At 45.5% G+C, this 22408-nt stretch overlaps 1 long non-coding RNA gene across 1 annotated transcript; it reads right to left on the bottom strand.

Moving 5' to 3' along the window:
• Positions 1–20703: 20703 nt before the first annotated feature.
• Positions 20704–22082, bottom strand: LOC135311930 (uncharacterized). The gene is made up of 2 exons (XR_010371479.1): positions 21819–22082; positions 20704–21052 (listed from the first exon to the last, which is right to left on the bottom strand). It is a non-coding gene; the product is annotated as an uncharacterized LOC135311930 (long non-coding RNA).
• Positions 22083–22408: the final 326 nt, after the last annotated feature.

The following is a 22408-nucleotide window of genomic DNA, read 5'->3' on the forward strand; positions in this document are numbered from 1 at the left end:
TCAACCCAGATGTTTTGCAGAGTCGGTGGATGTGGCAATTGCAGAGGTATGTGTGAGCCAGCACTGGGGATACAGAAAAAGAAAGCATGTTTCAGTGATTCCCCAACTTCTGCATTGCCAAAATATCAGTCTCAAAAGGCTGTTAAGAGCAGACCCTCCATCACATTATCCCTATTTGTTCTGTAAGCCAATAAAAAGGACAGACTGGACATTCAGGGCAAAAAGTCCCTTTTATCACTAAAGTCAGTGAAAAATGCTCAAAAAGACAAGGAATTAATGGGGGGGGGGGGGGGGGGAGATGGGTGAGGAGAAAGGAAGCTGCTAGGGCTGTGGTTTAGGGGATTTCCTTGAGCAGTGGACGACAAATCTGGATCTCTGCAACATCTGGTATGTAATCCACTTACTGCAAGCTGCAGTGACTTTGAAGACCTGAACACAGGAGAGCAATTAGTACCACCACGTGCTGGTACCACCATGGCACTATATCTGCTGCTAATGAACACCACAGGGTACTTAGTTCATGTTCAAACCACTGTCCTGGGTTCATTTGCTTTCCATCCCAGTAAGGAGTCAATGTGGCAAAAAACAAGTGCAACAAAGTCTTTCCTTTTCAGCTTGGAAGGCAGCGATGACCGTTTTGTTAGTTGTTCCTCCCTCCCTGCCAGGAGATGGGCTGTTCAGGGTTATTGCTGGCAATTGCCCAGCAAGTGGCTGAGGTGAAGACCCCACCAGGCTCAGGGACATTAAAAGAGAAGAGATGAGGAAGCTGATCTGGATTGTCACAGCAGCAGCAGCACGCCTGGCTGCCCTCACCTTCCCACTCACTGGCAGGGACCCCTGGGCCTCTGTACAGTTGTCCCCCCTTTCCTCTTGGGCTTGCTCTTATGCTATGCTCCTGCCCCCATTTCTGTACGTGTGCCTTCAGCAAGCACCAAAGATGTTGGTTTTTTAATACCCCAAAATGGTGTCAAACAGCTAAAGAAATGGCCTCTATCATACAGGCTTTGCCAAAATGTAAAGCAGTGACATCTGTCAGCAGTCTGTGACCACTGTTGCATCTGGCTGCCTCCCAGTGTGAAGGGAACAGCTGGCTGGGAGCAAGCAGCCGTGCTCAGCTGGGCCTGGGAAGCCCTAGCATTGGCCACTGGGATTAACCCACAGGGACTCTTCTCCTCTTGGAGAGGACTTGTTTGGCTGTGTGTGTATGTGATGTAAGGGGTTATGGTACAGACAAGGACACATCCTGGCTATGTCTACCTTGGGCATTGTCAGAGGATGCTCCCACATGGCTAGAGCATCACTCACCACTTTTGTACCATCCACTGCCTAGCCAAACTCTCTGTGCCCTTGGTGCCTCATGTCAGCTGTTAGGTTGAATGAAATATACTGCAAGCTTGTCTCTACAATCGTGTTTTTGTACATACCTGTCCTGGGTGCAGGTGGCGGGGAAATCACCCATCCCTGTTCATGATGCCCCTTGTCTCCTTTTTCCCTCTTTGTGCTCACCTGCAGAGACATGTCATGTGCTTTTCTGACCAACCCGTGGAAAGTAGCTCAGCAATAATAAATTAAAACCTCCATCCTCAATGGGAAGGCAAATTCAGGATCCTGCAGCAGATGAATTTTCCAAGCAGGGCAAGTTTTTGCAAGCAGGCAGGGAGGTGAAACTGCTGGCATTTGTGCCTTTGGGCTCAGGGTGTGTGATAGGCACCAAGCCCTCCAGACACATCCCATTGGGAAGGCAGACATGGCAGCAGAGGCTGGTGGGGGGTCTCCGCCAGGCAGGGAAGAGGTTAACCACAGAGCCAGGCAGAAGAGGCCACTGGGCAAAAGATGCTGCTGTCTCATGTCTGGATGTTTTAGCATAGAGCTGTTGTGAAGCCTCGCAGAGCTGAGGGGTCCCTCAGTGGTTCTTATGGCTTTAAAGTGCCCGGGATGATTTAGTGGAGGGGAGGGATTCCTGATCAGAGAAGTGCCTTTTACTCTTTTTTTTTTTTCCTTTTTTTTTTTTTTTTAAACATGTTGCTGATCAAAGCGGTGCCAGGGAGGCTAGGAAGAGCAGGATCCTAATGGATCAGCTGTGTAAAACATGTCAGCAGACAAGCCCCAGTTCTCAATGTGTCTCTCAGGGAACAGCTCACAGATTAGAAAGAAAACACACACATGCATACACACACACATACACACACACAAACCCTCCTGCTGACCTTGTGTCAAGGAGTTAAGTGTTATTTGGAAGTGATCGCAATCAGCTTTTTTTCCCCCTTTTTTTTTTCCTCATAAAACTCCAAAAATATGTTTCCCAAATATCCAACAATAATTCAAGAAGCGATGGAAAGATTTAAACAACTTAGACAATTACTTATTTGAGGCAAACTAAAAACATTTGGTAGAAAAGGGCAGCGGACTCTATTGTTATCCAAATGAATCATACCCCCCACTTACAGCAGGCTTCTCTCCCCACTACTCTTACAGCCATGACATATCTGGATGTACATGACCCTGTCACTGTTTCATTTTGGACAACTTTTGGCAAGGTGTGGAAAAAAAAATTTCATATTTTCTTTAATAGGCAACCCATTAAAAAGGCAACCTCTTGTTTTAGAGGAGGAAAAGAAAACAGGAAAATTATATTAACCGGAGACAGAAAGAATTACTTTTTAATGAGTGGGGCAGTACAAAAAGCAGCAATTAAATATATATACATGAAAGGTGGTTTTACATAAATGTTGATAAAAATGGTGTAAGAACGCCCCGATGGTTCTTGCTAATCCCTTGTTTAAAATAGGCTGCAGAGCTCTCAGGAATTGTCATTGTTGCATCAAAAAATTAGCCTCTAATTCTGTAAGACTTTCCCTTGTAGCCTGAATAGAAAGGACATGTGTGTTACCTAGGTGGGCAGGGAGAACCAGAAATGGCCACTGTGCTCTGAACATCACTTCTGTTGGTTTGGCCTGTTGCACTCACCCCATTGTTAATTATAAGTCCAAACCAGGCTGAATGCAGTAGGGTTGTGAACAGTGCAGCAGGACAACCTGCATAAGGAGTAAGCCCGGGAGGATGGACAGTTTCAGATCACCTTCAGCAACACAGGTGTTTTACTTGTGCTCGCAGGTCCTCCTTTCCAGTGCCTAAGTGATGTTGTGGCAATGAAAAGCAAAGTCTCCTCCTCAGCCACTGCAAAGGTATGAAACCAAAAGCTCTTTTTCTGCTTCAGGAGATCATGTCACACACCACAACAAGGCAGGGACAAGAAAGTGAATAGAATAGTTCAGTTGGGAAGGACCTGCAACCATCATCTAGTCCAACTGCCTGACCACTTCAGGGCTGACCAAAAATTAAAGCATATCATTAAGGGCACTGTGTTTTCAGAGAGAAAGCATTGTACAAATGAGAGTCTAACCACACCACCTTCTCCCTTCCTCCTTTGTGGGAGATTTATCCCACAGACCAACACCACAAAATTTACCACCTTTAGAGACAGGAACCCTCCCAGGGCATTTCAGCTGCTTTAAATCCCCTTAAACACGTGCCTGTTGTATCATCCTGACCGTAACTAGAGCTGTAGAACAAAGCTAAGGTTTTCTGCCAGCCAGCAAATGCGAAGAGGTAGTTATTTGATAAAGTAGCTGAAAACCCGAGGTTACATAAACAAAGAAAGAGTTCACTTCACACAAACATCAGCATTTCCACTAGAATAAATCTGTAATGCTTGCTTTCATCTCAGGCTGATAGAAAAAAAAAACCCAAACCAAAACAGCCTGTAGAAATATACACTGATATGTAATTATTTGCTTCATATTTTGTACACATTAAGTATAGCAAGATTTCTTATGAGGTGTATATTGATTTATGGTTACGTCTTTCGGTGTATCTTGAATCTGCATACAATTTATAGGTTTCTTTTTTTACAGCTTTCCTGTAATTTAGTATATTTTGATGAGTTATGAACCCATTTTTATCTGAGGAATGTTCTCCAAGGAGCACAGAAGGCAAATCTCCTCTGCCGGGCTGGGCTGGGAACCACAGCTGGGGACAGCCGCACCAGGTGGCCGTGTGGCACACACCAGATCTTGGGGATGGAGGGGACAGACACAGAGACTGCTCGGGTGCCAGGCTGTCCTGGGCTTTCTCTCCAGGGTGTGTTACTTCACAGTGGCTGCAGGTTTGGAGCCATGATCCCACAACCCCATGGTGCCCTGCAGCGAAACACCACTCCGTCCTGCTTTCAGGGATGGGGGGACAGTGAAGGTGAGTGGCCGCTTCGCTATGGTCACTCCTCCCTGCAGGTGTGCTTCAGTCACCCACTGCAAAGATGAAGTGGTGTCAGAGGATTTTCTGCCTTAGAGTGGGGCTATGGTGCATCAAGGAAAGCCTGAAGGAGAGGAGAGGTGGGAGGGCAGAGCTCTGCAGAGGAGAAATATCTCCACTGGAGCTTCATTTTTCAGCAGTGAGGCCTCAGCTTCAATATGAGGGTCTGCATCCCTGAGCAAATGCCAGAGATGGTGATGGCCAACACTTCTCTGTGTGCTGGTGTCTCTCTGGGGGACAGCTCTGGCCCCTCCATGGGGAGGGACAGCAAAGCAGTGGGGAGCCAGTCACCAGGCACCTGGGTCACCCTCCAAGAGGGATTTGGGCAGACAAGTTGGCCAAGTCCTGGAAAGCTTGAGCAGCAGTGTCGGGGAGAGGAGGCAGCTTGGTGAACAGGCTCATGCTTTGGTTTTTTTGTTTTTTCTTTTGGGAAGTGTGATCTTTTGGAAAGTTTGAATGCAGAGCCTGAAGTTCAAGGCAGTGTTCTATCAGATCTCTTCTGGCTCTGCCTCTCTACTCCATGGTTGGTTATTTGGGCCTCCTGCTGAAGAGAAGATGAAATCCTATAAAAATGTGGGTTTTTTCCAACAGAAGAGATTTTCCTCTCATTTGGATAATCTTCTTTTGGTGTGACAATTGACACTGTAAGCTAGGCATGAAAAACATTGTACTCTAACAATAACTGGAGACCAATTCACCACCAACAACCCTCTATTTAAAACACAGCTTTATCACCATAGCAAAAATATTGACTATAAGTGATCACCATGAACAAATAAGGAGAAGACAGATGCTCCCCATTTCATCTCTCTTCAGTCCTGTTTACACTTTAATCATTTTGCCACTTGATCTTCAACCTCTGAATAACAATGCTAACCTCAGTATTTCCTACTTAGCTAAAAATAAAGCTACACATCTTTCTAGTGCATATGACATTAATGATCACTTTATGCATTCAGATAAAGCACTTGCTTGCTCAAAGCATGTTTGCCAAAAATCTTTTCCATTTATTAAGAGGTTGGCTGGATCCATTGCTCCAAAATAAGGAGACCTTTGAAGGACCTGATGGCCCTTCTTCCAAGTAGGAGCTAGCAATGGGCAAGTCCCTGAAGGTCTGCGAGTTTGGTTTGGTGAAGGTGATGACAGGAAAGTTTGGATGAGGAACTAGGTTTCATTTTGGCCTCTGGAGATGGCACAATTATCTTGGGAGGCTAGGCTTCGTGATGAAGATGCTGCTTCTGGCAGGGGCTGGCAACAGTGTCCTGCCTCTGGGAGCTGGCCTTTCCTATCTGAGGCAACCGCATTGATTGCAGCAGAGGTAGCAGTGATTTACAGCAGCCTGTGTGAGAAGAGAACAAGGATATGCATCTGCAAATAAATGCTAATGAGATGTTAAGATTAAGAAAAGCCAGGAAATTCCAGAAGTTGGGGCGGCTATGGCATCATTAGTTCTTCTGCACTGTGGTGTGTATCCGGCAGGGAGGGGCCCGGGGGGGCTCCCGGCCAGCCTAGTACCACTGTGCAAGAGGCAGGCTGCGTACGTGATCGATTGCTTCCCTGAGAGTGAAGAAATTACCCCTGTGCTGGGCAAAATGACACCTCTGATGGGACGGAGCTGTGCCGGGGAAGCGGAGGTTGTGCATCACCCCAGAGGCAATGCCAGGAAGTCGTATGACTGGTGGTGACAGGGGGATGCGGTAAACAGCAGCCTTTGCCTCATCTTCAAAAGGCCATAATCAAAGTCTTGCTGGTTATGATCCCTGTCATTGCAAAATTGCATCAGCAACAAAATTATCATTGCTGTCAGCATGTGATCCCTTGGGGTGGGGGGTAAGAGGAAGGAGGAATGCCTATCAGCCATCACAGTGATCACAGCAAAGAAAGAAAGTATTGGCTGTGTGCCACGGTGGGCAGGGGTAGACAGGGCACGCTCATTACTCAGATCACTCAGTGCACTCTACTTGGGGCTCAAGGACTCAGCCTGTGGCGATGAGGGATGGAGATGGGTTTTGGCGATGGACTAGGATGAGAGCTGTCTTAATTCCTGGTCCCATGTCACATAACAGCAGGCAGGCCCTGGATGTGCCTGAGTATCAGGGTTTACAGTCTGTCACTTTTTGTGACCTGTGCAAACATGGCAAGCAAGCCTTTTGGTTCAGATCCCACCCAAATGCTGGATGGCAACAGCCTTGGTGAGGAGGCAAACATTCTATCTCAGCCAACGGTCCCCCTGATGGATGGTGAGGCCCATGCAAAGACGCAGCCTCAGGACATAACCTCCTTCTCTTCTGGTTCCACATAGTCTCTTAGGGAAGATATATTGCATCCTACAAGACCTTCCCCTGACTTTCTGTTAACCTGTTACCCAGGCTTGGTTGAAGACCAACTTAGTGTCCAAGAAGAGAAATAGCTCAGCAGCCAGAGGGGTGTCTGTTCTCCTCCTCTGCGAAACACTGCATGGAAATATTTGACTTAACCTGACCCACAAATTGAAAGAGCATCCTGAAAACAAAAGCTGGAACTAAAAATATGCAATCCCAATGACGCACCATTTTTCTCCCTGTTCAGGAGAATTTGTTTGCATCCTGAGCTGTTGCGTTTTCAGTTGGGATAGTTTGTTCATATAGGTAGGGACAGGAATATGGGCATGTAATAAAATTTCACCCCCTTTCTTTTTTTTGTGGATAAACATAAATGGCTGCTGAAGGACATGTGTAAGAATATTTCTATTGGCAGAGATTACTGACACATTGCAGAGCTGGATATTTTACAATGTTTGTTCAACCCAGTTCAGCCCCTGGTGTGAACTGACTTCACTCCACTGACTGGGACAGGACTGCACACCAGCTGGGGAAGTGTTACCTCTACTCAGGTTCAGAGCACCAGGGACAACTCTCAAAAAGAGCATAGAAATACCTGCTCCAAACTGCCAAAAACAATTCTCTGGGATACACGGGCACCGTTCCTTCCTAAAGCACTTGACCCGCAGCACACTGGAGAGTATACTGCCCATGAAAACATCATGGGCATTGGGTGCAAGGGAACAAGGGGCATCTTGAAGGGGTTTTGTTAATAGCTGCACAACTCCTGTATAGCTAAAATGATACTGATGCCTTTTTATTGATATAGGAGTAAGCACAGGACGTGGTTTTAGGATGATCTGGCCTCCCAGTCCAAGTGAATGTTGTGGCAGCACAGGAGAAGGCATAGAGGCAGTGAGAGGCTGAAAGTATGTCAAAATACCATTCAGAGAGTTGTAACAGGATCATAAAAGCTAGCAAGGATGCACAAAGAAACAAGATCCAAACAGAGGCTAATTCAATATTGTAGCAGAAAACTGACAAGGTGTTTCTCTTAAGATATTAAAAACTGAATATTAATTAAAAAGAAATATCTTAATATGATGGTCAAAGGAGATTTAAGCCAGTACAGATTATTTAAGCATTCATTATGAAATGCTGTTAGGAACAGCAAAGTTTATTAGCAGAGGCTGCAGTGAGGAGCTGTAGGGGAGACAAGGCTTACAGACCCCTTTACCCTGACGTTTTGGGCTGGGTAGAAGAACCCATTCTGTACATGAGGGACCAGGGATTGGCACACACTTTCCAACTTCAATATTCAGCTAAGTCTTCTGCAAGGCAGAGGGCTCAGGTACCATGAGCGATGGGTCTAGTAGGACAAGCTGGAGAAAAGGAGAAGGGAACTTTGTGTGCCTGGAAATGCTGAGGAACAAGCCTTCAGACAGACCTTCACCCATCCATCCCCCAACCCCTGCCCCCCTATCTGTCCCTGAATTATTCACATCCAACAATGTGAAAAGGCTCTGTTTGGCTGTGGCTCAGCAGATTACCACTACATTTAATAGCTGTCTTTGGTATGACGCCGTTCGCCTTATCTCTCCTCTCTCCTTTGACTCAGCCTTTGAACACTAATCCACCTTCTAGCGCAGCCTGCACCCCGCTTCTGCTTGATCTTTGTTTGCTATGAATGTGTACGGCTCCAAGGATTTTAGGAGCAGTGTCTTTGCTGCTTGGGCTTGTTGCAGCACTGAAGAGGCATATGGATCTGCTAGCCCCTGTAGCTTACTCCTGGGTTCACCCATGAAATGAGTCAGAGTTTTCCTTCCAAGAGTCAAGTTCTGATCTTAAGCTTTGATTCAGACCCTTTTTCTTTTTTTTTTCTTTTTATGAATGTGTATTTATTTGCAAGCCAGCCCAGTACCTGAAAGGACTAGACAGTGTGAAAGTCTTTCCATGCATACCCCTCATACATATGTATTTAGTCTCCATTCCCTTGCACATGCACACGCACACGCACACTGGAGCGGAGTTCAACAGCCCAGTCCCACCAGTGTTTAAAGCCACTTGGCCTCTTTTAAGTCTTTAAATAAAATTTGTTGTGTGCATGTGTGTGGTGGTTTTTTTTTTTCTTTACCCCACTTCTTAGGAAGGAAAGCAAATGTTTCTGGCACTCCACTGCTGGATTGCTCACATATTTGCTTGAGGAAAAAAAATTATAAAAGATGTTTGGCATAGTTTTCATTCAAAAAGAAATCCAGTGCCAGATCCAAGCATTGAAAACAAATGTGTGGCTTAACTGTCATTTACTCCAGGATCATGGGAACTGCTGCCCGATTTTCCCAATGAGCAATCACTAGCATGCTCTCCCGCGGTATATGAGGTCAAGTTTGGTGCAGCTTGAAGATCACTGCTGTGTCTCCAGGTGACAGCCTGGGCACTGATGCCAGCCGAGCCACATCTCTACCGCTATCCCTGCTGTCACATTCATCTCGTGCTGGTGAGCAATCCTCCCTTCGCCTTTGGCTGTGTTGTGACTGGACAACATGTATTTGTCCTAATAATGTGAAGTTTCAATTTGAAGAGCTCTCTTGGCTGATGGCACTGATGGAGAATCATCCTGGGGCTGCAAGCCTTCATCTGTCAAATTGTTTTTGGGGTGACATAAGTGGTGGGAAACACACTTTGTCATCCAAATCCTCACCTCCCTGTGGTGCAAGGATGCTCTCACAGTGGGTCTGGGCTTTGCTGCTGCCACCAAGCACCTCCCTGGTTAGAGAGGGGCACCCTGACCCTGCAAGTACCCTCCTTTCAGAGGTCCTCCCCAGCCCCCCGGCATAACACATTTTGTGGCAGAGGCAGGAGCTCACCCCAGACCACACCAGAGGGGCAATGAAAGAGAATTTTAGGGCATCTGAAACTGGCATGAAGCAGCACCTTTCACCTACAAGCTGGGGTCAGGATCAGATCAAAGCTCAGATCCTCAGGGCTGGCTGCGTGGGAGGCATCGTGCTCTGGCCCTGCTACCTGGGTACGGTCACTGACGCACGTGGCCGGGTGCACCCTGGGGCTCAGCGTCTCTCTGCTGCACTCAAGCTCTGGATTTCACTGGCATCTTTGTGAGAGGAGAATTTAGTCTGCGAGAAGTGCATGTAGTCCTCTGGCGGCCATTAGCTCTGCTGTAATGCCCAGCTTTTATTGACTTCTGTGCAGCGCTCAGCGAGGACCCAAGTTCTTATCCAAGGGCAGCAAAGCAGGAGCTAGGTTTAAAGACATGGTGATAAAATAGAAAATTATGTACAAAGTAAAAGGGTCAAACCCCTAATCTGACGTGTTCTAGTGAGTTTGCCATGCTGGGTGTTCCTCCTGGACAGCAGATAACCCCGTTTCCAAAGAGTTTGGGAGAAGTAGCTCAGCAGAAAGGAAAAAAAAAAAACTAAAAAAAACACCAAAAACAACCCACAAAACCAAAAAGAGAGTCAGTGACTCCAGAAAGCAGCTCTTAGTCTGTCTGTTCCAGTCTGAAATAAAGTCATCCCTCTTAATTCCCAGCGCATATTGTTCCTACCAAAGAGCAAAACCTTAGGAGGAAATCACATCAGTGAAGGGAACGCCAGCTCCTTTGTACTATTTTTCAACCCTGCCTTGGGAGCCAATAATCTGTCATCCCTTGAATAAACAAGCACCTTATCATATCACAAACATTTATTTAACCCTTTTCTCCTGAGCTTTTACCAGCCAAGCAAAGTGGCTGGGGTGGGGGGTGGTTAGCCCTATCCCTAGACTGCTCTGGCAGAAAGGACAAATTTCCTGTGTATTACACCCAATCTGTAAAGTGTCAGGCCGCCCTTCTTCAGCCTACATGAAAAGCAGCAGCTCGAATCTCTGCATTTCACATAGCACAATCAAATTTTCCTGCCCCCCACCCACCCCTCTCCCTGTACATTAACGCCTCCCTCCCCGGAGGCGTACTCTCAATTCCATCTGAGGGTCCATCCAAATGGAGCCAGATTTAATTTCTTGGAGGTTGTCGGGGGAGCGAGGGGGGGGGTGGCAGGGGAGATTGTTTACATTTCTTCTTTTAACAAGAGACTGTGATGAACAGAGGTTTTGATTCCAAGTTGCCGAGTTTCTTTTTTTTAGAGATATTCTTTGACTCTGACATCATCAGAAAATGGAATCAGCAAAGTATGTGCATTTCCTCAGCTCCCACAATATCCATTTTCTCTCAGTGGATGTTTCTTGTTTTTCTTTTCCAGTGTTGCTCCCACACAATGGGGCCAATTTTTGTTCAGGACAAAGAAAATATAAACAGAGCATGGATTTGGAATATGAGCAAGGCCTCCAAGCTTACGGAAATCTTCAGCCATGGGGAAGGGCTAACTTATGTTAACTGTCTGCCAATAAACTCTGGCTAATCAAGTGCCAGCCAGTACTTCCAGTTGCTTTGCTGGTGCCTCCAGACAGCTGCAAATGCTGATGGCCAAGGCTGGTGCTCCAAATTAAATAATTGATTTAGACTTGGTGGAATCCCTGGGCGTTTGAAGTACACACATTGCAGGTGAGGCCAGCTGACCTGAGCAGGTGAGCAGGCAAAGCTTTTTTCCCCACTGTAGTAGGGTATCATAAATACTGAGCTCATCAGCCAAAGTCCAGCCATCAGAGGAGAACAGCCCCACATAGAAAAAGTCAGTTACTGGACAGTCAAACTGGCCTTCCCGTGGGGCTTGGCATATTAGTCTCCTAGAATCTTGTGAGTTAGTATGTGACATTTAAAAAAAAATAAATTACTCCACTCACTAACTTATCTTCTAGCTTAAAATAAATATTAATATCTAGTGTTCAGTCACAGAGCAAAACCTGCTCTTCCAAACAGCTTGGGCAGTCCATTGTTTCAAAGGTAGTTATTATTTTAGGCAAATCAGCTATATTTGCTGCTTGTGGGTGAACCACAACATGTGAAAGTGTCCCCTCTTGCAGCTCTGCAAGTGACTTGTTCATGCTGGCCTGGACATCAGCCAGACTGGGATGGTGAGTCCCTGGAAGAGAGAGGCAGCTCACCAGGGGCTGCCAGAGCCGAGCACTGCTGTGTGCACCCCCGGGTCAGTGGCAAGTCCCCCCAGGCACCCAGGGCATCTGAATTTTCACAGGAGAGTCTTTGTGACAGCAAGTCACCCAGGTCTGCATTCAGGACGGTACTAAGCTGTGACACGCTGATTTACACTAGAAGAGTTGATTTATGGTGGGTGATATAAACCAACTGCAATAAGGGCCTCATATCTCCGGGCTCACCGACTGCAGCTCAGAAGCTGCTGGGAATGCCCTGTGAAACATTTATCTAGATAAAATAATGTCCAGCCGTCAGCAAATGAACTTCATTGGCATCCTCTGAATCCATGGCTTGACAGTCCTTGTATTGAGCAGCAGAGGCACAGTTGGCTTGTTTAAAGCCTGAAATCTACAGACAAACCCTGTCCCCACTGAAATGACTTGGGCTTTGGTTCAGTTGGCCTGCCCTGGGTCTTCTCTGGTCTTACAACATTGTCTGCTGAGATCAGCAGGTTGGGATGAGAGCTGATTCAGGAGAAAAGGAGTAAATATAAGTGATCAACAGCTCAACTTCTAAAGGCTGCTTTCATTAACAATATTAAAATGGTGTCTTTTAGCTGTTCCCGTTGCCTAACATCTAGCATAAAAATGAACTATTTGCAAGTTTTCGTTTTGCCTGAAAATTTTTGATTAGGATGTTTCCACTCGTTAGCAAAACGAATACCCTTGCAGTAAACCAAGACCCAGAGTAAGCAAAGAACAGGGCAAACGAAAGCCTCACTTAGATGAAGCTGGGTGACTGCCCACGGGATAGAACCAGAGGCTCCAAGACTGCATTCCGTGATTTTAGCATCATGGCAGCATTTACATCCATCATAGCTTTTGAGTCATCTGGCCTGAGTATGTGACTGGCAATGCAAACATGGAGAGGAATTCTGAAAAAATATCCTGTGAGATCATCACATGACACCAAAAATCAGTTCTAAAGAAAAGAAAGAAAGCCTAGAATGAAGCCTTGGGCCTGGAGAAGAAATGGCAGACAGAAGTTGCAGAAAGGCTGGGTGGAGTCTGTGAAAGCTGGGTTCTGCTCACAAAATGCTGGCAATTTAAAGGAGAAATATGCTTTTTTCATAGGAAGCTGCTCAGCTTTCAAAACTCCAGGGTGGCTCATGATCACTAAACCCTGCAACACAAACAGTCCCAGAGCCAAATTCATCTCTAGCAAAACACAAATTAGCTTAAAATTATGCTCTTAGAAAGTCAGCACTTATCAGAGGCTGAAGAGATGCATTGGCTTCTCAAAGTCCTTCCCCCACCTGCAGCAGGGAGAAACCAGGGAAAAAGTGTTGATGTTAAAAGGAAGGCAGAGAGGAGCGCCTGGCTGGCGGGCTGCGGTTTTACTTCAATTGTCGCAGCCATGCCTGCAGAGCCCCAGGATACACAGCACGGAGCTGGCTCCTTGTGACCATGGGGAGAAAGGATAAATGGATTATTTTGGAGTGATATCCATGTAGAACTCATGCCACTGGAGAATGCAGCCAGGCTATTTTTAATGTACTGCTTCATTTTGCACCTGCTACCATTGCAGAGTTGTTTTTGTTTCCATTAGAGCCACTTGTCTTGAGGAGTTTATAACTCCTATGAAATGTGTAATTCTGGGCTGGATCTTCATCATTAGTTCAGGAGTAAAGATTTTTATCATTTAAAAACAGAAGGTTAGGATGGCGACATTAAGAGCATATGGAGCGTTGTTTTGAATAATTTTACGGGGGTTTCATAATTGTAATTCCTGAAGGGCAGTTTAACATAGCCTCCTTTATTCATTCTGAAATGGAGCAACACAGGCTACAAGGACCTGTCCCTAAGGAGCTTGCAAAACCAAAATTGCATGAAGAGTCATTCTCAAGTACTTAATCAGCCACAATATTGCAATAAAATTATGAAATAAGAGATAAGAAACCTCAGCCCTTTTTCCCACTCCCACCGTGCAGAGGGCCAAGTGGAGCTCAGCATCTCTTTGAGAGGTTGGAGGCTGATGCCTGGCGCCAAGCTGCGTTGCCTTAGATCACACACTCCCAAATACCATCCCGGTGCAGTGCCAGGGATGAAACTGCTTCAGCAGTAGAGCCTGTGAGGGAAGCCAATGTAGAAACACCATGTTGTTTGCTGCTTGCCCTCTGCCATCTTCTCTGATGAGCACCAAAAGTGTGTTGGTTAAATTGTGCGCATGTTGCAGCATGATCCCACTGAGAATGACTGTGGAAACACCTGTATGTCTACAGCCTTTTGTGGTATCTCCGAAGCTAATGTCAAGGCAAAGGCTCTCCAAATGCTCCCTGTGGCCCAGTCCTGAGCCACAAGTGCTCCAGAGTTTGGACAACAGCCATATAAGCAGTGCTATGCTCTCTCCACAAGCAGAGACAGCAGTAAGAGGATTATTTGCAGGTGTTTTCTTTCTGCTCCAGAAAGCTGGTGCCCTGGCAGTCTGCTAAAAGGCTTTGAGTCATGGCGTGCTTCACTATGCCGGCAATGATTGGTTTGGGGGCAATGGCCAGTGCCCACAAGGCACCTGCAGCACTGCAGAGCACCCATCAAGCCTGTTGGACGCCTGTGCTTTTCAGTCTGGGCTCCCCAGAGGCCCTCTCAGCCTGACACCTGGCAACACTGCCTTGCTCAAGACCATTTGCCTGTTTCCCTTTCCATGTTCAAGCTCTTAACCAGGTTGTTTTGTAGTCAGGACCATAACGGGGAAGGTCTTATATATCACCTCCATTATTAATAGTCCTTATGAAGTCTCTCCATCCCACACATTCTTGTGTAAAACCAGGAACCAGTGCAGGGGTGAAGCAGGGTAGCAGTTTGGAGCGGCTGCTCAGCCCTGCACTGGTACCAGCTGCCTTCAAGGAGGAATCGCATCCTGGGTTCCCATGAAAACAAGGTCTGGGGGTGATTTTTGCCCTGTGTGGCCCAGAAGTCAGAAATAACAGTGCAAAACCTCAGTGCCAAGTATATTTAAGACGACTGGCCCCATGTCTTCATAAATAAAGCCAAATCCCTAAATCCAAAGCATTCTGAATTTAAGTCATGAGTTTGGGTTCTTTATTTATATTCAGCTGGACAATAAAAATGCATTATTTCCCCCATATATTAATTCAATTAGTTCAGACTCCTAGACCAAATTTCTTTTGACAGCCTTTGCACACTCTCTCCTTGGCTTTCTGCAAATTCCTGACCAGTGATTTTGCTGTCAGTCATCTCACTTGGACCAGAAGCATGAGTGCTTAACCATCTAATTGCAACAATTTCTGTCAGGAAATCACAATTAATTACATGGGCAGTTGCAAGTTTGCACACATTTGGAGTTTGCAAACATTTCATCCAAAACCCGTTAACCTAATGAGATGCCACGGACGCCAGCCAAGGGGGGGCTGCAGGCTCCGCTCCCTCTGTATCCTAGTAAGGGAATCCTCACACTGCAGCAGTCCCACTGGGAGGATCAGACTCGGGCCACTGAGTCCTTCTTATCACGGCTGCCTGCCAAATTCTTCTTAGGAATAAGTGTCACTTTGTGGTACCTCTATTTTCCTTCCCAATAAAATAATAATTTGGCAGTGCCTGAGATGATGATAGTAAATCAGTGTAAGACAGCAGAGGTTACCGGTAAATTCAACCTATTTATCAAGCCATGTCATTTAGCTATGTTAGCTGCAAGCAGACGTAGGCTACTGTATACTTAAAGTAGTTTGCTTCAGAAAATTAAGTAGGTAATGTTCTCAGGAAAACAGGGAAACATGACCTTTCTTCATCCCAGGAGGGAATTACTGGGGGCTGACCTGCCTCTGTTGCGTTAGCATTGCACACCGGGGCTGAACCACAGCCGCCTGCCTGTTGTGACCATTGCCTGGACCAGCTACAGCCCGTGGGAGAAAAAGCAGGCATCCTCCCCACTCTTTCTAGCACAACAACATGTTTTGCACCCCCCGGCATGATCTGTTACCCAGCACCCTGAGGCATTTGGAGCCTTTCAGAGTTTCAGGGACAAGTCATTATGGAGGCCACAGAGTCCTGCCCACAGGCTGGCCCAGAAGCTCACACTAGCAGCTGGTTTCTCTGCTGTGCTACTGAAGGACTGCAAAAATGAGTGCCCCCAAAGGTCTTGACCTCCATCTCCTTTTGGTCCTGCAGTGACATCCCCTGACTGCCACTGAACACCTATTCCCACCGTGGGGTCACAGCACCATGATGAAGATCCTATTAGAAGTAAAACCTACAGGCTAAATTATACATGCAAATCACTCCCTCTATATGGGTTTTGCAGTGTAGGCAGCAAGATTTTCCTTGAACTTGGGATTAGAATTCTAATACATGGCCCCCTCTTCTGCTTATATCTTTCTTTCACTTCTCCTTGCATTTTCCCACTGTATTGCAGTGCTTTTCAAAAAGGGAACAAACAGGTTATCTTAAGAACAGACCACAGACTTGAAATCTGCCCTCTGTTTTTATAAAAAAGAAAAGTTTTTCAGGAGGATAATCATATTCGGAAATGATGTGGCTAAATGTTATCAGGTTGTCACGGTGATTGCAGTCTTTTAAAAAATGTCTGTATTGTGGTTCACTAATGAGCAATATATTAACTAAACCAAACACTATTTGTCTTTTCAAGTATTATTCATATGCACTACTGAATTAAATTTAATTATTTTTTTTTTTTGCTATTGGAATACTGTTCTTTGTCTTATAAACACTGGAACTGACTTCAGGCAATAAACAAGAGCAGAGATAACTTTGTCACCTTTGCTATATTTCATACCACTGTGTCAAGCTGAGTCTCACATTAACCAGTCTGCAATAGTAGATACTGAACATCACATTGCCAGCAAAATTACTTACATAAGGTAGAACTTCAGACCTGTGGTTTCTGGCATTTGAAATTTTGTTGGTCTCAGTTTCAGTGTAATTCCCACCACATATCTCACTGGTGTTAGGGTTTACATTTGCATGATGTGCAGAAGACAAGCTGGAACACTGAAGCAATGCATGACTTGGGCTAGTTCTAAGTTTGACCCACCCCTACTAGCTCAAACCTCTAAAATTCACCTTCCAAGTCCCCTAGACCACATGTAGTCACTGAGGGAGCTTTCCTGCTCCTAAATGGGCATAGAAATTGTAGAGATGAAAATACCTTTCAGCACCCATGTACATGTCAAGGCACGGTCTGCCTTCCCCTTTGAACTTTGGAGCTCTTCCCAGAAGCTCCCCTAAAACATCTCCCAGAATGAAGATACCCTAAGAGGGACAGTGAAAACCTTCGACAGTCTGGAGGTCTTTGGAACATGAAACTGTGCCATCCTGGGTTCAGGCTTGATCAGGCCCTTCACTACCCTCAGAGAACTCTCCAAACCCTGCACTGAGAGTGGAAGTAGCTCCAAGTGATGCAGAGGATAAGAGCAAGCTGCGCCCTGTCCAGATGGACACGAGCCATAAATCACACTTTTGCAAAATAATCTCAGGTGATACTCTGTTATTTTTCTGAAATGAAAACTGTGTTTATGTTTCTGATTCTTTTGACACAAGCTAAGATGAAAATCCCAACTCCTTCAGCCTTCCCTGGAGCCTGCTCCTGTCCAGCATCCGCAGGAAATCTGATTCTGGCTACGTCTCCTTGCGAAGCAAGTTTGTTGGTAGGGGCTGAGAGAGCTGAAAACACACTGTTCAGATGCTTCATGTTCTGTGGGGAAGAGACATTATCACATACACTGCGCCCTTATATTATGTGCTTTTCCTCTGCAGTTCACACAAAGGTCCCATTGGCATCCCATTAGTGTTTCAAGCCTGCTAGAGGAAGACAACATTGACTAGAACATAATGACTAGCAATTGAATTGGTTAAGTCTTCCCAGGCATTTTGCAACTTTTGTTTATAGAGTTGTTTAATATCGTGACTCATTCACTTTATTTTTGTTCAGTGAGTAATATTTGGTACTTACACGTGTTTTCTTTTTGTAACATGCGCAGCTTTGTAACATGTCTTTTGAACACAGAATCTCCCTTGTTTCAACTTTGCTCTACTTAGAATTTGCTCTACTCTGCTATTGAAAACTCATCATTAATTAATTATGCCTAATTACTTTCAACACAGGTTTTGTGCATCAGAAGAGTAGTCCTGGCTCTCCCCTTCCCCGATATATTTCCCCTCCTTCCCCCCACCACTGCAAGACTATATTTAGTTGGAGATTTAGGTTGATCTGCAATTCCCACTGCAAATTCCTTTCTATCAGCAGCTACAGCCAGAAGGTCTGAATAAGGGAAAGGTTTGCACTTCAAGAGGCTTCTGTTTCCCTGGATTTTCAGGTTTGCTACTGTTTGCAGAGGGAGGCTGGTACTAGACTCTGCAGACTGAGTGACTGCTAACTCATCCCTGTTCTGGCATTGGCATCAGACTCGGGTGCAAAACATTGTCTGGTTGATGGCCCTTCCAGAAATATAGGCAGCGAAAGCAAGGAAAGCATGTCTGATCCTGAAATATTTCCAGAGCAAAGTGTCAGAGAGGATAATGCTGACAGGACTGGCAATCTCTCCGAGAGGAGAATGAAGTAGAGGAGAGCAGTCTGTAAATCACTGCAGAGGAAAAGCACAGTGCAGGGAGAGCTCTGCACGTAGAGGACTGAAACACACAGCCCTGCTTCAAACGCAGGCAGGGAAAACAGGAAGAAAAATATTATATACTTGTATTAGGTTTTCTCTAAGCTTTCCAATAGTTCTTTTTCCATAATGCTTGCCCTCCTGGCCTTGGTCATGCCCTACTTTGCAAGCTCTCTCTCCCTTGGCTTTAACTTAAAGTAAAAAAAAAGCAGTGAGACGCAGCCTTCGCTTCTCCCAGGACCCTCACTGCAGGGCCCATGTGCTGCCTCTTCCCAAAAAGCAGCCCAGGCTGGGACAAGTGCCTTGCTTGGGGGCTTTGAAGACCAGAGTTCAACCACAAACATCCCGCCACCTGTAAAATGCATGCCTATTATTCATCTACCTCCTAGCCATGTTGAGAGGATAAATAGTTTAAATCCCATGAGATGTTCAAATAATATGGTCATGGGAAGCATGCAGTACTGGAGATTAGTTGGGTTTGCTACCTTATTCCCCTCCAGACTCTACCATTTTGCTAACTATTTTACTACAATTCGCATTCATGTTTTTACCCACAGTTGAACTGTCAAAAAATAGCCAGTCTGGATAGTTTCAGTTTCAGCTGCATTTTAACACTTTAACATTTGTTAAAATGAAGCCAAACACTTGCCTACCTAGTTTGGATGATGTCAGTGTATGTGTAAAATGAATGCGATAAAGAGTGTAGTATGGAATATATCCAATAGCTGATTTTTTGTCAACCAAGAGAAACAAGATGACTGTACAACAAAGTTATCCCTAGAAGAAGAATCAAGGCTGAGGCGTAGTGAAAAGATTAGCTGCACTTGTTCGCCTGCAAAACCTTGCTTTGTGGTATTATGTTCCTGTCAGTAATTGTAATAATGACTCTAAGTCTGAACAAAAGCCAGATCATGTTGATGGAGTCCTACATGGAATTCAGTAGGCTCAGGAGCACGCTCTACATTTATAATGTATTTTGCCCGTGCTTAACGTTTGTAGGCTTGAGGCCAAACCTCTTAGGTGTTTATCACAAGAAGCCAAAGCATATCCACATTGATGACCCAAAAGGCTCATTTTCCATAGGCCCAAACATGAAGGGCCCTTTGAAATGATGGCTCCAAGTGTCAGACCTATCTTTTATTTTCATAGCATGTGCCGACTAAACAGGGCTGCCACTGGCTTCCATCTCTCTCCATATTTTTCTGCTTTCTGTCTCAGCCTGTTTTCCTATCTTGGGTCACCTGAAATCGTATAATCTATAGTTTATACCTCAACAATGTGGAGTGGTGTTGCCACAGAGATACATGTACACAGAACATGCTTTTGCTGCCACATTCATTATACTAAACAAACAGTTTTGATAGATATCTTCTCATAATTATATACTTCCAAATTTCAAACAATATTTTATCAAATGTCTTGTAATTGCAACAATTATAGCTAACTGCCTTTGCTCTTACTCTTGCCCTAAACTTCCTGCGTTAGCAGAATATATTTATAGCAGCTACGTAATAAGTGCACTGCACTGACTGAAATGTTGGACGTGTGTCAGTTATTGCTTATACTTTACCATTTCTTCCTTCTTTTTATAAATTAGAGACTCTAGAAAGTGTTGGGCATTCAGCTTGATGTAGTAACAAAGACTTCCTAACATTCATTTCTCTTTTTATTATTTCTATATCTGCTGTTCAGGTTAGAAGACCTGGTAGCAGTGATAGGTTCATTCCAAAATGATGGAGCCAAACACTTTCATACTATGGAGAAATTTGGTCCAGATTCAAACTTCACAGCTTGGACTTATCTCCATAATGAACTGAACCAACACCCAAGATACGAACAGCCTTGAGCTCAGATCCCAGATAAGGATGTTGTGTGCAAATTCTTCCCTTAAAGCTCAGACTCATGATCTTTTCAGAAAGGGGCTTTCCTAATTTTAGATGTTACTGCCTATCTCCTCTTTGCAAGTGCCTGTGGGTGGGAGGTTACCACGTCCTCAGCTGAGCCAAGCGAACAGACTTGGTGAGCTAATCAGCTTCAGCGCAAAGTCAGCGAAGTCACTTTGAGCTGCTGCAGAAGGTGAATTGAGCCAAGCTGGTGGCTTTGCCCAGACGTGATTTCCATTTGCACAATCAGACCCTGCTGTGGAAACGGTAACCCTATATGCAGGGGCAGCGGATAACGGCTTGTTTCTTTAACTGCTTCGGCAAGGACACCTCTGCCTCCATCTCTCTGTGGTATTCAAAACTATGCCATCGACTTACACCAAAGCAGAATTTTGTCCTGTCTGTAACTGGCAAGGGATCGATTGACAAAGCCCAGTCTATTTGTATCCCTAAGTATATGTGCATGATGCCTTTGTGGATACTTTTTACATGAGTCAGCTTCTGCGAAAGGAAAAACACTGGTTACACCAAGAAAATACAAAGGTTTATTTTCAATACCCTAAAATGTCTCTCCATGTAATTATTTTTGAAGAGCTCAGACTTATGAAAAAAGGGCCTAATAAAGAACTGCCATAGCTGACGTGTCCCTGGGACCACTCTTTGTTTACAATAAAGTGAGTAGGATCAGGATTTGACCTGATGGCATGACGGCTAGCATTGCTGTAAATTCCAGTTGCAATTCCTCTTTCACATGTAACTTTGCTTTTCCCAAAGAAGCCTGTCTGGTGTTTTATTTTTTTGTTTGGGCAGACTGGCGTGTTGTCTCTGGCTTTGCGAGGAATGCCGAGGTAGAACAGACAGAACACCAGCTCTAGGGGAAAAAGAAAAGGCCATTGCTTTGGTGTAAGCCTCCTGCCTTTCGTCAGCTAACGTCCCACCTCTGGTACAGGGGCATTTTTCCCCACCCACTTTGGCCTTGATGGAAACTAAAGGAAAACAGTATAGACTGGTATATACCTGGTCTGTAGATCATCGTGTCCTTCCCCTACTTAGTAAATGTTTCTTTAATTGGCTTAGTTAGCCCCCCTCACCTTTCAGCACTTCAGGAATGACTCTTTGAAGAGAGCCATGTACAGAGATTTAGTTGACAGTTAGTGACACTAGGCTCTGCAGTCTCCAAAATATGACTGATGTCACTTGTTATGTTCCCTTGGGTCTCTGGGGACAAAGTCACTCTTACCGTGAAGCATGCATTGACAATCTCAAGATAACACTTCTTTGACAGAGTCAGGGGCCCTGTTCCAGGGTCTAATGTAATCTCTAGAAAGTTTCCAATCTGGGCAGTGTTTGTTATTTATATTTCATATCTGGGGTTTGTGTTTTCCTTGCGGTGATTTTAGTACAAAAGCTGCTAATAAGAACAAAAATTCATTCCTTCTGCTGGGCGGGTGTGCTGGCAGGTTTACGCTCAGATGGAAGAAGCCTTGTTCAAGGTGAACAAAATCACACAAACCTAGGAAAATAATCATGAGCTGTATTCTTATTCTGCACACAAAGCCACCAGCACTGAGACAACTGGGGCTGAGCTGTGAATGAAACTGAATTTTACTCTAACTAAATTAATCTGTTAAGCCTACCTTATCGTGTAGATAGCCTTCACAGCGCCAGAAGAGGAGTTTTGTAAGCAGAGTGAGATACCCGTTGGTTGATTCCTTAGCCCCGCGGAGACGACTGTGTTTATTAATGCTTTATTTTGCCTTTATCCGTTATTTTATTCTCTTTGCTAAGGTAGAAATGAACGGAGACGGGGGCGAGCCAGCTGCCGGTACCCCGCTCACAGGGAGGAGGGCTTTGATGCCAACCTCCTCGCGTCGGAAGACCTGGCGAGTGGCTCCTGCCTGGGACTCGCCCTTTCCATTTTTGGCGGGCGGGGGTGGGGGTGGGGGTGTACCCACAAGAGCCGGGGCGCGGGGGGCGCGGCGGGGCGCCCACGCGTGGCGGGGGGCCCGCGGGGCGAGCTGCGGCGGTGGCGACCGGCACAGGAGGGCGCTCGCCGCAGGGCTCAGCCCTCGCTCCGGCCCGGCACCGCTCCCACCCGCCGCCGCGCGTTTTTTCTCTAACTCGAGTATTATTTTTAAAGAGGAGTGAAATAATAGTTTGTCTCTTGCGGACCAAAGGCTAAAGCAACTGATAAAATTCAGCTGCTATCGGGGATAAATGCGGCTGA

The sequence above is a fragment of the Phalacrocorax carbo genome, chromosome 2, assembly GCF_963921805.1.
Source record: "Phalacrocorax carbo chromosome 2, bPhaCar2.1, whole genome shotgun sequence".
NCBI classification, from domain to species: Eukaryota; Metazoa; Chordata; class Aves; order Suliformes; family Phalacrocoracidae; genus Phalacrocorax; species Phalacrocorax carbo.